This window comes from Nerophis lumbriciformis, linkage group LG05 (genome assembly GCF_033978685.3).
Source record: "Nerophis lumbriciformis linkage group LG05, RoL_Nlum_v2.1, whole genome shotgun sequence".
Classification (NCBI taxonomy): domain Eukaryota; kingdom Metazoa; phylum Chordata; class Actinopteri; order Syngnathiformes; family Syngnathidae; genus Nerophis; species Nerophis lumbriciformis.
The window spans coordinates 32,399,789-32,416,691 of record NC_084552.2 but is presented as its reverse complement, the minus strand read 5'-3'; the positions used below and the strand labels follow the sequence as shown (position 1 = coordinate 32,416,691).

The 16,903-nt window shown below is 41.6% G+C and overlaps 1 pseudogene; it reads right to left on the bottom strand.

The window, feature by feature from the left end:
• Window positions 1-252: 252 nt before the first annotated feature.
• On the bottom strand, window positions 253-15,932 carry LOC133606645 (uncharacterized; annotated as a pseudogene).
• Window positions 15,933-16,903: the final 971 nt, after the last annotated feature.

Below are 16,903 nucleotides of genomic sequence, written 5' to 3'. Positions count from 1 at the left end.
CATTCACTTGCTTTATTTGTATTACTTCAGGTGACTTAGCTTTGAACACCTCGATATGAGCTTTACCTAACGAAGAAAAAGGCAACTCTGAGTAAGGAGACAGTGCGTGCATTTAAACGGTCACTTATCTCCACCATAGCAACACAACTCGAAACACAGAAATGATCTGTGTCTACTTTGGGTAACACCAGCAAGCGCTGTAATTGTCATAACTGGAATCACAAGGCAGTTAGTATAGAGTTAAATCAGAGCCAAATGTTTTGTACAAGTACTTGGAAAAAATAAACTTTGTAAGATCTATCTCCTTCCTATCATTTCATTCCTTCACCTCCTTCACAGTCCCCCTGCAGTCATGAGCCACATTCTCCTCATCGTGTTCTTCCTCAGAGTCCCCACTGATCAGAATCAGATTAATTGGCCAAGTAAGTTTAACACACGAGGAGTTTAACTTGGTAAATTGTGTTCTCTTTGGTCAATGCACGAAATAAAACAACTATGAGAGACCACAGTACCGTGAACGCCATCTTGGTATGAAAATGGGAAACTACTTTTTTTGGAATGTTGCCTATTGTTCACAATCATTATGAAAGACATGACAAATGGATTTTTTGTTTTAATACATTTTAAATATTAAATACATTCAATCAAAAGTCTGTTTACAATGGAGCCTACAGTAGCCTTTTAGTTCTGCCTATAGAGCCCCTAAAAAAACATCCAACCACCTCCATTAGGGTTTCATAAACAGTACATGATGTAAATATACAGTATATGTAATGTAGTAACAGGAACATTTATAATAACATTTACGTATTTTGCTAATTATAAGCATATGCGGTGCATTAATTTAAAAAACGCATCACAATGTTTGCGCTTTACTTTTCTTCTTCACTGATTTCTGCTCACTGCACACATTATGAGAGCTAACAAACATAAAACATCACTTACTGTGCAAGGTCTGCTGCCATTGGGATGCTGACTGCTGAGATGTTCATACATTGTCATTTGGCCTAAATGCCTGTCAAAGTGTACCAACTTGTATTCTCAGCCATCTACCTTCCAGGTGAGATGCATGATTTATGATCTACAAAAAATTTACAGGGAGCAGGGAAGCAAGGAAACGGCAGACCCCTCAATGATTCAAACATAGGGACAAACGGAAGTGATTACGTCACTGCTTTAAATAGTTTGTCTGCGCTAGCACTTATAATAACAGTATCACTAATACTTGGTTAATATTCAAGTCACGAAATGTATATTGAGAATTATTGGCGCTTTTTGAATGGATATCGGCTTTTATGGGCGGAATAGTAGAGCTCCCATTGACTCTGCTGTAAGTGGACTTTTATTTAATATTAACAATGCATTAAGAAAATAAATCTTTTCATCGTCATGTCTTTCATAATGATTTTTTTTGATGAGTTAAAAAAAAAAATGCAGTTCCCCTTTAAAGAACACAAAGGACATAAAACACATTAAAGGAGAGCAGAGCTGATGCAACCAGCTGCCACTTCAGAAGTGCTATTTCTACATATAGCTACAAAACTAAAATACAAAGAAAAAACAAAAAAATCAATAATATATACATGTTGCACCCATACAATTGCACCATGCATAGACAAACAAACAAACAAACACACCATTTCAACACCCACATACCTCGCAGTGGCCTTTGTGGTGCCCCACGCCAATCGTATGCTGTCTGCTGCCGTCAAGCCGGCTCGGCCATTGTCTGTGAAGTCACACGCAGCGAGCAGCTATAGTGGGTTTAGTGTAAGCCTAAGGAAAGTAGAATCACTTTCCTCCAGTGATGAATCTCAGGAATAATTTGGAAATGTGATTGAATTTCACGTAAAAATGGAATATGCATCAATCAGAGTGCTTTAAAGTTTCCTTTAATTTACTTTTTTATTGTCAAATTTTAAATTAGGGTTTCAGAATATTTATTATGATTAAATAAAATAAAAATACAAGGAACATGGGGTTTGGCTTATGTCTGGATTGTATAGTGGCCTACGTACAGTATAGCTACAAATTCTGTAGTCAGTGTGTGTGTCCTTGATCAAGAGATTAAAGTAGCACTCTGTCTTTCCTCAGAACCTTGCTGTAGTTCCCTAAAAAAGAGGAGTGCATACTTTTGTTTTGTAAGATTAAACTCAGTGGACCACAAAAAGTGAAAATGTGCTCATATTTTTGTGCATTTTTGTAATGTCGTACCTTCTCTCTCTCTGACCTCCAGCGGTGCTGAGCTCCTTACATCAGGGAAATTAACAGCTGACTTTCTTTTGGACACCACACAGTTTCCACGGCTGTTCTTTTTGGAACAGTGTGTTAATGGGAATAAGGCTGCGCTTCTCGCCGCCACCTATGGGAGGAGATGTTTTGAACCATTGTGATGTGCACATGTAGGATGTGCGAGCTGTGGCACCTGTGCTGCAAGTGTTCCCTGAGGTCGCTGAAGCGGCTGACGGTAAAAGCCACTGTGATGCCTCCACCTGTAACAAACAGTTTACATGACAGCACTATCAATCACCATGGCAAGAGTCTAATGTTTTTTTTAAATCTGTTTCCGACCAGAGATTGTGTGCTTCAGGTTGGGATCTTCTGTCCAGACAACCGCTGTCAGCACAGCATGTCAAAGAAGGGATGAGAAGGGTGGGCATTAATAATGAAGGGGGTGGACCCAGGGAAGGGGTGGCATCCACTTGAAGAGAATGAAGCTGTGCATTATCAATGTTGGAGTAAAGGGCAGAGCTTTGAGTGGAAGACCTGGGATCTGGTGTCACAGTGACTGAAAGCGCATCCAAGATTGTGCATGGATTTGCTTTTGAGTAGTTCCTTATTTCTGGAAAGCTCCTTTTTGTCTTTCTGGCTTGTCCCGCCCAAAACCTGGAGCTGTTCTCTTTTTCTGAGCCTGCTATTGTCTTCTCAGTTTCCATTAACATGGCTTTAGGGTCTTCATTTAATAAGATGTTTACGGGTTGTGGGATTATAGGTGTTTGAGGTGCCTGAAGGTGACTTTGAGCAGCTTTGGTCAGCAGGTTTTGCTGCCTGACTGTCTTGTCTATTGAATATTCTTCCATAAATTCTGTAGTAGGTGAAAGGCACCTTAAAAGTCCGCAGACATCTTGTGAGGGTTTAGCTGAAGAAGGTTTGGCCAGTTCGGGATCGTCCTTCGGAACTTTAGAGCTCACAGTGAGAGTCTTTGAAATACCATTTGAGGAAGCTGTGTGCTGATTGGACGTTGGAACAACGTTTGAGGTGGTCTTTGTTTGGTTAGAGGACAAGTCGAAGGTCTTTGTCACACCAGAAGCCCTGATGTGGTCTTTTGATTTAAGAACTGAATTGTGTCTTGCTCTATTTTTCATGGTGGCAGCCATCTTAACTCCATTATCCATACTCCTTGATCCTAATATTTTGGGGGCTTTGGTAGCATTGGGTTCCAATGTGTTCTGAAAAGTTCCATACTGCTTTAAATGTTGCTTGCCTTTTGTTCTCACCACCTTCTCGTCTTCCTTCCTGATTTTTTTCTTGTCCTGCACATCTTTAATAGTCTTTTTAGAATCTTTTCCTCTTCGACTTTGGTCATCAACTTGGCCTCTTTCTTGTTTTGAGGCTTTGCTTATCTTTGGGAGGATCGAGTTCTCTCTGTGCTGTTTATGGATTCTGGCTCTCAGCTCATCCAAAAACCTGAGCGGACGGAGAATTAGTCAGACTTTACTAGCATGTTTTCCAATGAGGCAGCATTACCTGACATGGAAGTCGTCGTGGGTGAACACCGAATGTCCCAGCAGCTCTGAACACCGAGCTCGTTTCTCCGGATCCATCTGGAGACATTCCTAGAAGATCACAGAGATGCTGGGATGAAGTTGAAAATGTGTCTGAGCAGTTGTCTGAATAGAATACCTGAGCCAGATTCAAAGCTTTTGATGACACCAAAGGAAAGTGCTGCTCTAGAGGAATTCTGCTGAAATGTTCTGGCAGGCTAATGCCAGAAAATGTGGGGTTCTTGTGGAATAACTCCTGATGATGAGCTGTCAGGTCACCTACAGAGACAAAGAGAAGAGTGTATATTGCATAGTGTGAAACATAAATATCGGACCAATAATACTATAACAATATAACAATAATACATTTATTTTGTAAAGTGCCTTTCAAGACACTCAAGGTCGCCGTAAATCTCATAAAAACAAAAGCAGCATAAAAAAAACAATTTAGTCTAAGCAGCAATTTAAAAAACAAAGACACTTGTGACAGGCATAGGCCTGCCTAAACAGGTGGGTTTTGAGGTAAGTTTTAAAAGTGATTATGGAGTCATTGTTCCGGATGTCAGAGGGGAGTGAGTTCCAGAGGCAAGGTGCAGATCGGTTGAAGGCTCTTTACCCTATAGTAGACAGGTGGGCTAATGGGACGGTCACGTTTATGGAGGAGGAAGACCTGAGGGATCGGGTAGGAATATTGATGGGAGTTGGTGAAGAACAGAGGTGATGTGACTGATGACAGGAGCTCTGGTGATTATACGGGCATCAGCGTTCTGGACGAGTTTGAGTTTATGGAGGAGTTTGTAGGGGAGACCAAAGAGTAGAGAGTTGCAAAAATCCAGGAAGGAAGTGACAAGAGAGTTAACAAGGATTGCAGCACTATTGGGAATGAGTGACGGGCTGAGGCAGTTGATGTTCGCCCTCTCAGTCTGGCTGTTGGACTGAGGATGGTACCCTGATGATAGGCTTACAGTAGCTCCCAGTGATTTGCAAAAAACCCTCCAGGTCACTGTGGACCTCTGTTGGACACCACATCCAGGGGAATGCCAAGATGAACAACATGCTGTGCCAGCAGTTTAGCAGTCTCTAAGGATGAAGGAAGGTTGCGAAGTGGGATGAAGTGTGTAAATTTAAAGAATCTGTCAAGGATAGTAAGAACTGTTGTGAAGCACCTTAATGCCAGTAGTCCAGCTACAAAGTCCATAACTTTGTGAGACCACGGACGAGATGGGATGGGAAGCGGTCTTAGCAACCCAGCAGCTGCCTGAATGGAGGATTTGCTCCTGGTACAAACCGTGCATGCAGCCACAAAACGCTTATTGTCTGCTTGAAGAGAAGACCACCAAACATGCTGTAAAAGCAGGAATGCAGTACGCCTGGCTCCAGGATGACAAGCAATTTTGGAAGTGTGTGTGCCCATGTCAGCACTTCGGAGCGGAGACGGGGAGGGACTAAAAGATGACCAGGGTGGCATCCGGGAGGAGCGGGTGTGTCCTTATTTTCCTACGATACCCGCCTCTCCACCTTCCATTGGAGAGACCCCAGAATCCGAAAAAAGGGAAGAATAGTCTCTGGAACAGATTCCTTATGGGAAGCAAACATTCTTGATAGTGCGATAGGTTTCCCATTGAGTGAACCAGGATGATAAGTGAGTGTGAAATCAAATCTTGTGAGGAAGAGAGCCCATCGTGCCTGGCGAGGATTCAGTCGTTGAGCAGGGCGGTTGTAGGAGAGGTTTCTATGGTCGATGTAGATGACAAACGGGTGAGCCGCCCCTTCCAACCAGTGCCTTCATTCCTGCAGGGTGAGGACGACTGCCAGGAGTTCTCGATTACCAATATCGTACTTGCGTTCTGCTGGCGTCTCGAGAAGAATGCACATGGGTGCAATTTCTGGTCCACTTCAGAGTGCTGAGAGAGTACTGCCCCCACCATGTGTCCAAAATGTCCACCTCAACAAAGAAAGGGAGCGAACGATTAGCGTAAACAAGAACCGGAGCCGAGGTAAAAATTGATTTAAGACGCCTATATGCCACCTCAGCAGCAGGAGTCTAAACAAACATAACCTTGGATGATGTGTGCTTGGTTAAAGGCTCCGCGACTTTACTTAAGTTGCAGATGAACCACCTATAAGAGTTGGTAAAACCCAGAAACCTTTGCAATAGATTCCTAGACGTAGGAATAGGATCTCGCCTCAATCTAGGCGGGATCGGGTCTGAGTTGGCCCCTCGCCACAATAAACCCCAAAAACGGTTCTGAAGATACATGAAATGTAAATTTTAGAACTTTAACAAACAATTGTTTTGCTAACAATCTTTGAAGGACCAATTGTACATGCTGACGGTGTGACTGGATGGATGGGGAGAAAATAAGATTTTCGTCAAGATAAACAAAAACAAACCTGCCAATCATATTACTGTCAGGTTTAAACACTGATGACATCTGTTAATCAGACAAGAAGCAAGGAATCATGCAGAGACAGAGTTCAATTTAGCTCATGTGGAGAACGCATGGAGCTGCACACTTAGTCACAGTCTCGCCCTACGCTCTAAGGTTCAGCTCCCGCGTCCCTCTTTTTATTCAGAGTTCCACTGTCAACATCACTGTACTCTAAAAGGAGTGGTCACATATATTATGCAAAGCAGGTCCAGGACGCACAGTACGTGACGGAATGGGCTGGAGGCCTTGTGATTTCGCCTTGTCCCCGCTTCGTCTGCGTGTTGTCATCTTATCTTCGTTGAGGTCCTTGAAGTCTCTGCTTCGTCTGCGTGCTGTCATCTTATGTTCGTTGAAGTCGTTGAAGTCTTTGGCTGTTAGCGGGCTAAAACAAAGATAACATCTGTGGCTGAGGCCACCCCTCAGACAAGAAGTTTTGTCCTTGCATAGATTAGAAAAGTCTAACTTGAGCACAATAGCTAATAACTAAAGCAATGGACTTTAAGCATACTAAAGTTAGTGTGATAATATACACATAATTATTCTAACAATTACGCAACACATCGTTAATAAGACTCTGAAAAACAGGTGGGGCTTTGGTAAGGCCAAATGGCATGACACAATACTCAAAATGGCCTAATGGGGTATTAAAAGCTTTTTTCCATTCATCACCTGTACGAACACGCACCAGGTAATAGGCATAGCGTGTGTCTAATTTAGAGAAGATGACGGCATTGTGAAGTGGAGTGAAGGCCGAGTCAAGAAGGGGAAGCGGGTATTCGTTTCTGACAGTAATCTTGTTAAGAGCGCAGAAATCAATGCAAGGACAAGCGAGCCATCGTTTTTCTTGACAAAAAAAAATCCTGCTACTACCGGAGCGGACAAGGGCTGTACCTGTATGTGCCCTGTGACAAGTGAAGAAAAATTATATTCCTTGAGGGCCTTTTGTTCTGGCTGTAAGATGTTATATGAGCGTGATGAAGGAAGAGGGGAACCAGGTAACAAATCTATGACACAGTCGTAGGGACGGTGGGGGGGAAAGAGACATGACACGATCCTTACAAAAAACCTCATGAAGCAAATTATACTCTTTCGGTACAGATGATAGGTCAGGCAAAACTGGGCGAGGTAACAAGGCTGATCGCAAATCGTGAGAATGACAAAAAGTGCTCCGGTTTGTGATTTTTAGCAATGACCAATCGATAATAGAACTATGACGTGGAAGCCAGGTGAGACCAAGAACCACCGGAGACGAGCGAGACGGTATAACAAAAAAGCTGATAGCTTCCTGATGATTCCCAGCCAGAAGGAGGGATCCCGCCTGTGTCTGACAGGTAATATTAGCTAGGTGGCCCTCGTTAAAGGGAGCAAACAATTTTAGGAGAAGCTAATCGAAACAGTGAGAATCTTAAAACGTCACAGTCAAAGAAGTTATCGTACTCCCCTGAGTCAATCAAGGCATAAAATGGGTAACGCCTCCCCAGATCAAGAAAGCGTACCTTCCATTTGGGACGTTCGACCACAGGAGACGCAAACAAACTCCTCAAATGGATGTCGCCCGTTGATGAACGGTGTGGTTCGGCTTGCCGAAGTAAAGACACAACTTGAGACGCAGCCTCCGAGACCTCTCCTCTGAGGAAAGACTCCCAGCTGCATAGGTTCGACATCACAGGAAAGGTCTGATGCCGCCCTCTGGACTCCGGATGGAGGCATGAGCAGTGCCGGAAGAGCATCTGGTGGAGGTGCACGAGACGTAAGAGGATGTGAAGGTAGTGCCACCCTTTGTTGATTCTCCCGTTCCCGCAGGCCTCCGTCCAGTCTGATGGTCAGGGCGATCAGCTCCTCCAAAGTCTTTGGCTCATCCCGAGTAACTAACTCGTCCTGCAGACGGGAGCTTAGACTGCTCAAAAAGCTGCAGCGCGGGGCCTTCTCGTCCCAATCACTCTCCGCTGCCAGAATGCGAAAGGTAATGGAGTGGTCTGCCACTGACTACGCCCCTTGGTGAATGGAGAGGAGGCAAAGATCGGCCTCCCGTTCTCTCATCGGGTGGTCAAAAACCTCTCATCTGCGCGAGGAACAGGGATAAGTCCTCCCGCATCGCGGGCCTTTTTTCGCACACTGCCATGGCCAAGCTGGCAGCGCGGCCAGAAAGGAGGCTCAGCATTTGCTGTATGCCACTCGAGCAGAGTGTATGAGGTAGGTAGTGGCTGGCTGAGAAAAAAACAAGCGAGCATTGGTGAATAAACAGTCCACAAAGTCCAAAATCTCCACCAAATCTGGCGGAAGGAGGAATGTTGGGTTCCCGTAGGGGAAAATTAGGCTGGGGAGGCATGGGCGTGACTGCTGTTGCCGTTCGAGCTTGCTCTTCATGAGTGGGCCGAGCATGAAGCTCTTTTAGCAGTCTGACCATCTCGTCCAATATCTGCTCATGACGAGAAATTGTTTGTCCGTGAGCCCGGAGCGCACAAATAATTTCCTTCTGTTTTGTGGAATCCATATTACTTACTGGCTGATTTCTGTCATGCTTGGTGATACTCTGTAAGAGGCTATCAGATCCCAAGATGCAGAACACAGGCAGGAATAAGACCAAAAAGTGTCTTTATTGCTCAAGACAGGGATAAAGAGCAACACTTAAGTAAATAAAAAACTACGGTACATAAAAACAGGAACAAAAAATTGCACCGCAAAAAATACTGCAACAGGTAAAATATGATAATCAAGAACTGAGTGGCTACCTGAGCCAGGAGGAAGACTATACAGGGCACAAAGGCGAAAGGTCGAACAGGAACTGGAATTGAGGAGAAGAATCCAGAGCATGAATCTGAGGTCCTGTGTCACAAAGAGTAATCAGCCAGTGCCTTCCTGCCCGTACAGGTGTGATTAAATAGCCCTGTTAATTACGCACACCTGCAACAACCCCTGTTAATTATGGCCTGCTCAGAGAGTGGTTAGGTCTGTAACACAAAACAAAGCGGCGGTAACAAAGAAAAACAAAAGACTCAAAGGAAAAACCAATGAACTGCTCCAAACACTGAACACCTAAATGGTCTTACCGCCCAAACAAAAAGTGACAAACAAGTGGATGTAATTGGTGTCACAATAGCGTTTGACAGAGTGACACCTGAGCGGCAGACCAAGTCCAAAATATGAACTTTGAAGTGGGTGGGAAAGTATATATATTGTTTGATATCAAAACATTAATTATTTTGTAAGTGAATGATTAGTGATGTACATATGAATATTTTAATCACCTTGCGAACTGTACTTACCGAATAACCTTACAATGTGGTATATTTGGTCCAGGTCTGAATCTCCAGGAAAGAGAGGCTGGCCTGTCAGCATCTCGACGAGCAAGCAGCCCGCAGCCCACACATCTACTGGTCTGCACACAACACACATGTCAAAAACTCCATTCACGATCAGCCTCCGTGTATACACACCATCACATACTTGCTGTACTTGGTGTCCCCCACCAGCAGTTCAGGGGCTCGGTACCAACGCGTGGCCACATAGTCAGTGTATGCTCTGCCCCTGGTAGGGGAGGCCACGGTGCGCGCCAGGCCAAAATCGCACAATTTGACAACACCTCCCTTAGAGATAAGGACATTTTCAGGTTTGATGTCACGGTGGATGACCTGCGGAGGAATTGAAGTAGAACTTTATCAGATGTTACCGCATGGGACTCATTCTTTTCATTGTCTCACATTCTGCTGGTGGCAGAAGGCAACTCCCCTGAGGACCTGAAAGAAGCACTGCCGGCAGGTGCTCAGGTCCAGTCCGAGGATATTTTGCTCCAAATAATCCAGGAGAGTTCGTTCAACAAACTCAAAGACCAGATACCAGTGGCGGCGACGCTGCCAGACGTCGAGAAGGTTTACCAGGTTGTCGTGGTGTAGTTTCTTAATGACGACAATAGATAAGGAACTATTGTTATACTCTACGAACGATTGGAAAGTTTGATGGACAGTTACCCTGAGCAGCTGGATCTCCCTCTGAGCGATCTTCCTCACTGCAATGTCCTCATCAGAGTCCAGGAACTTTTTGATGGCAACCAGGCGGCCTGAGATGCGATGGCGGCACTTGAGCACCGTGCCATAACTGCCCTTACCGACCAGACCTAGAAACTCATAACGTTCCATGTCACCCTGAAGATAAACGGACCAAGTGTTGTTAAATTACCTTGATGGAGCAGGGAGGGGGGGGGGGGGGGGGACAAATGAAGCTGCACTCGAGGCAGGGTACACCCTGGACAAGTTGCCACCTCATCGCAGGGCCAACACATTTGTAAAAAACAAACATTCACACTCACATTCACATACTAAGGGCCACTTAAGTGTTGCCAATCAACCTATCCACAGGTGCATGTCTTTGGAGATGGGAGGAAGCCAGAGTACCCGGTGAGAACCCATGCAATCACGGGGAGAACATGCTAACGCCACACAAAAAAACCCTAAAAAAACCACAGTGCTGCCCACATGAGATACAGATAACCTTAAGTTGTGTAGTCATTACTAAAATGTGTGACTATCAGTGATACTTTAACTTTAACTTAACTGTAGAAGTGTGTGGTTTGTTTTTCCACCGCATTTCACAGTTCAGGGTAGTTTATACAAATCCAGCTGATGACGTATGGAGGAGTGGTTTAGTATATTTTTACACTGAAATAAACAGACAATTTTAGGTCACAATTTTTTAATAACAAGTAAGTAATTGAAATACATAGCAATCATGTACAAAACAATATGATTTATAAAATAAAGTGTAACGAATTGTTCATAAAAAGTCAGGCTTTTGTACGCAATGTCCAACAGTCAGGAAGTCATTCTCTTAGTAAATTATGAATTTATGAGGGTCAGGCGATTCCTTTTGGTCCATTTCAGCTGTAAATAACAATATACAAATAACAAATGTCAGGGTTTATCTAATGCCGACAACACAAACACATCGGCTGTAGCGTTAGCTTGTGAGCATTAGCATTCTGTTCACTCGAGTTGATGCTAGTAACTACACAAATCGAGTGACTACTTTTATCACAAGTGACGTAAAACGTTAATATTTAATGTTATTTACTTTCGTTCCACTCGTGAGTTGCCTCCTTTTTTATGCACATTTTTCCAACAAATTCAGAGTAGTAAGCTGCTGAAGTTGCCGCTTCATACGCCTCTGTAAATACGTTTAAAAGAGTCTGTCCACTTCTCGTAGTTTTGTGTATCGAAATTAAGCTTGTAAAAAACAATAAACAACATTAAACTGCATATAGTTTAAAAACTACGGCTGAGTTAAAACAACTTCAAAATAGTTCTACTGATCAGCACAAAGATGCCCCACAAAAGTCCTTGCATTTTGAAAGCTCCTTTCGTTCTTCTTTCTCTCCATTGTCAAGTTTGTTGTGATAGAAATATACAAGAAATACGAAATAAACAAGTCGCCGCGTATATTCCAAAGGCGGTCGTGTGGTTGAAAGAGAAGATTAAGGAATGCCCCCAACTGTGTTTAACCAATCAGCGTTCAACAGCACAGCACCTGAAAAGATTCTTGGTGCCTTGGAAAAGTCCTACTTAGCTAGGAAGAACTCCGAAAGGTTCCAACAGAACTAAATCTACCTGGGTAGTTTTTGTAGGAAACACAGGGGTAACTTTATTTACATGGGGAAGTTCCTGAAAAAGTTCCTGCGGTGGAAAAGGGCCTATTGAACAAGGAGAGCACAGTTTACCAAGTCATATTCCTTGTGTGTTAAACATACTTGGCCAATAAAGCTGATTCTGAATCTGATACATTGTACAATATTGGATTGCTTTTAGCAACTTTAATGTACAAAATGTATCAAAGTTCAGCTGCAGCGGCTGTATACGACCTCCCCCCTGCACACAACTCTGCAGGCTGTATGATGGATGAAGAAGGTCGGCCACTCAACTTTTCCCTTTTAAAATGACTAAATTGGGTGCTTATACAGACGGCTTGGAGGAAGAAGCTCGCCCAACATGCTTAACGGGCTTGCGGACAATGACCGGTTGGCAGCAAGACTATTAGAATCAGAATCAGAATCAGAATCAGCTTTATTGGCCAAGTATGTTTAACACACAAGGAATTTGACTTGGTATTGGCAACATTTTGAACATGATAACACATCTATGGGAGCACCACCCATCGCTATGTGCTGAATTAAAGCTGCCTTGAAATTAAAAAATGTACTTTACATCTGGCATTAGTGTCACAAATACTAACATGTTAGTGAGGAAGATATAGCATTCTACACGGCTAACACCAGTTAGCTAACATGACGCAAAGAATAGACGCACATGCATAGATGCATATTTTTTACTTCAACACCAAAATACTATTGAGGCAGCAAATTAATCGAAAGTCAACAAATACACTCTAACACATCAAAAACACTCTCAATGACCAGTTGTGGGCAAGTCTCTAAAACATATTGAGATTCAGTGTTAAGCCGTTTACTACTTCTATGAATTAAAAAAATCTTACTAAGAAGTTTCTTTTTGTCAGTAATTGGGTTTTCTCATGGCCACTATGTGATTGCATTTTTTTTGTTGTGTTTTACAAAAAAAATATATATGCTGTTGTGACTTGAGCTTAAAAGGTCTGTGTACCTTCCTGTTCATTCTATTTCTAATTCTTTAACGCAAATCAAAAACAAAATCAGGGCCGTTTTTCGATTTTTTTTATATATGGCAGATTTTAAAACAAACAAAAAAGGGTTAATTTTCATTAAAATATTGTCATAAAATTGGATTTTGTGCTGTTTTTCTTTTATGGATTTTTATTTATCCTGATAAACACAAAAATCGAATACAAAGTCGTGATCAAAAGTTTACATATACTTGTAAAGAACATAATGTCATGGCTGTCTTGAGTTTCCAATACTATCTACAACTCTTATTTTTTTGTGATAGAGTGATTGGAGCACACACTTGTTGGTCACAAAAAACATTCATAAAGTTTGGTTCTTTTATGAATTTATTATGGGTCTATTGAAAATGTGACCAAATCTGCTGGGTCAAAAGTATACATACAGCAATGTTAATATTTGGTTACATGTCCCTTGGCAAGTTTCACTGCAATAAGGCGCATTTGGTAGCCATCCACAAGTTTCTGGCAAGCTTCTGGTTGAATTTTTGACCACTCCTCCTGACACAATTAGTGCAGTTCAGCTAAATTTGTTGGTTTTCTGACATGGACTTGTTTCTTCAGCATTGTCCACGTGTGTTAAGTCAGGACTTTGGGAAGGCCATTCTAAAACCTTAATTCTAGCCTGATTTAGCCATTCCTTTACCACTTTTGACATGTGTTTGGGGTCAATGTTCCCTCTAAGGTACGCGCCTGTGCAATTGTGCACTGCTCAAGCGTTCTCTGCCCACGGCAAATCTATGCCACGCACAAAATCAAATAAAAAAATAAGCGCATAACAATTTTTGACACGACATGGACACGACAGAGAAAACAGTTTTCGTCATCATTGTTGAAATATTGTAACGTCTGTCGAGACGCTTTGAGGACATGAATTCCATCGATCACTTTACTGAGCAAAACTCTTTATTGTCGGCCATAAACACATCACCAAAACATTAGTAAAAAAAATTATATCTAGCAAAACTGGTTATTTTCTGCAGTACAAACCAGACCAAAACCAACTTTGTTATATCAACAGCAGCCGCTCGCTCTTTCTCACTTGCGCCAACACATGCACATATGGCACTTAGCCAGTGATGCGTTTACAGCCACACAAAAAGTCGTACAACTCCAACACCACACATAAAGTGTAATTCCAGGTCGTTACACTATGATTTACCAATCAAATGTGTGCTTATTCTAGTGTCTTTTATTAGGAATCTTAATTTATAAATATTAATCATGAAATGCTGTTAGTATATTAAATAAATACTAATAAAAATATATTTTTTACAAACAGGAAGTTGCAGGAATGTACACATGATCCCCTGCTTACATCTCATTGTACAACATGTGAATGTTTTAATGGGAACTAAATGCAATGTCTACATTTCTAAAGCAGGACCTCCACCCAGACAAACAATACAAGTACACAGTTCATGAAAAACAATATTTTTTGTTATTGTCATTGTAAGTGGGCCTAAACACTTATATTAGAAAATAAACTCATGGAAATGACTGCTGTTATTTGATTATAATAATAAGAGAATGTTGTCTGTCTATCTGTGTTGGCCCTGCGATGAGGTGGGGACTTGTCCAGGGTGTACCCCGTCTTCCGCCCGAATGCAGCTGAGATAGGCTCCAGCACGCCCCGCGACCCCGAAAGGGACAAGCGGTAAAAAATGGATGGATGGATGGAGATTTAACTTGTTATTTAGTCAGGTTTGGGACAGGTGTGCTGCTGGTGTAGCCACAGTGTGCACGTCTGATGTTGCTCACAAGGGCTCCACTAAATGCTCAGGGAGTTTTTGCATTTGCTCACACACATGAAAAATTAGAGGGAACATTGTTTGGGGTCATTGTCCTGTTGGAACACCCAAACATTGCCCAATACCCAACCTCCGGGGCTGATGATTTTAGGTTGTCCTGAAGAATTTGGAGGTAATCCTCCTTTTCTTTTTTTTTGTTGTTATCCATTTTAAAATGCACATCATGGTAGACTTTCATCATGGTCTATTACTGTATATTGTTCAACAATGACTGTTTGAATGAAAGGTTATTTTTTTCTTCTCGTCATAAACGACACATCAAAATCACATGTTTATTGTCATTGGTACACACCAGTCCCCCTGTGAACATCACACAGACGTTATTAGGAAAGCTAGGCCAGGTTAGCAGCTGGCAGGCTGATAACTATCAGGATAGTGACTTACAAAACTTACCAAGCGAGGGATGTCTTGTTTTCATCAATAACCACCAGAGGAACATTGCTTGGAGCTGCAGAACTGGTCTGTTTGTCTTATCTCTGTGCTTGCCTGTGACCATTGACTACCAAATGGGCAAGCAAATGGTTGCTATGGTAACCACTGCTCTTTTTCTTTTAGCTTACTGGCAGGTAGCAGCCGTGACTTAAAAATACTTTATAGTGTATGCAACATGGGCTCTGTATGTACCAACTTAATTACTACTACTAGTAAAATATATATTGAAACATGTGTATATACATTTAAAATTCCACATACATACTAGACTGCTCGGTGAGCGCTATAAATCCACTCTCCCATTGTTCCAAATAAATCCATCCATCCATTTACTACCGCTTGTCCCCTTCGGGGTCCTCCATTTTCAATTTATCATCCAACCACTACGCACTTGAAGGCCACGTGTTTATCAGCCACACTTTCGACTCTTTTTATAACATTAAATTGTAGTAAAATACAAGTAAGCTTAATTTACTATAAATGTATATATGATGTGAAATATACAAAACAATATATGCATTTTAATTTGGTAAATAATTGTATTAGATGTATTTGTACTTTCCTAATGAAGCCTTCGGTTGACGCTCCTCCACTTACTGCTGCTCCCGCTTGCTGCGACAACAACAATAGAACAACTCCAGACGCTCCTCTTCGTTTTGTGTATCGATTACCTGTGAACTTAATCATTCAAAAATGTCCAAAAATAACGATGTGGAAGAAACAATGTGTAAAAGAGAGTAAGAAAAAGTAAGTTTGGCTCCATTCCACCATACCTGGCTGACATTACCCATGATACCCTGCGTTCAAACCTCATTACCACACAGATCCTTCCGCCATAAATGCAATTAAAGAGTTACAGTACATATTCTTCACTGTATTCAAGCAGTATAGTATGTTATCAAATTATTCAAACAAATGTAATAATTATAAATAAAGGATGCCTTATAATTACTCTAAGCATTTTCATATTATTCAAAATTAAGTAAATAATCCGCTTTTGGCTGATTAAACATAAAGCACCTTCCATAAAATGTAAATTAACTGAAATAGCATTTAGGCTCCTACATTATTTATGTCACGACTGCAGAACTGCATTGGAAAAAAAACATGAAATAAAAACACAGGCAACACGATGTAGGTTAGCAAATATATTTAAATATAATATTTATTTCCATTGTAGCACAATGACAAAATGGCATTACATTTGACTCTTATTTCAATCGTGTCAACAAGCAGCAACTTCACGCTTGTTGGAATTAAACATTTTACTGGTAAAAAAAACAACAATCTGGAATGACTTCCTCCTCCAACAGCTTAATGGCATCATGCAAACTCTAGAACCATCAACAGACACGTTCCTCTCATTCTTTGTTAGGAATCCATAGTGTGGAACGCTGTACAACATACACAAACGTCCAACACGTCTCTTAGCCAAACCTCAGTATCCCTCATTAAAAAGTCTTCTTACAAGCGGTGACTGTTAACAAAAAACACTTTTGTAACATGTATGGTTTAGTCACAGCACTGCCAGTTAGTCAAACAACATCAGGGCACATAAAAACAACAATATATTGGCATTAAATAAATTAATTATATCAAATTAACACAGTGGTTGATATTCAAAATACATATTTACATCTTAAAATAAAATGGAAAAGAAACACGTAAAACAGTCTTTAAGCACAAATGACATTTAATCACTAAAATATTCGCCTCTCAGTTTCCATTTGTTAATACCTCTTTTAAGTTGATATGTACTTGCTGTGGAAAAATCAACACATGACATCATTTCACTGATATGTTGTTCTGCTATGTGCCT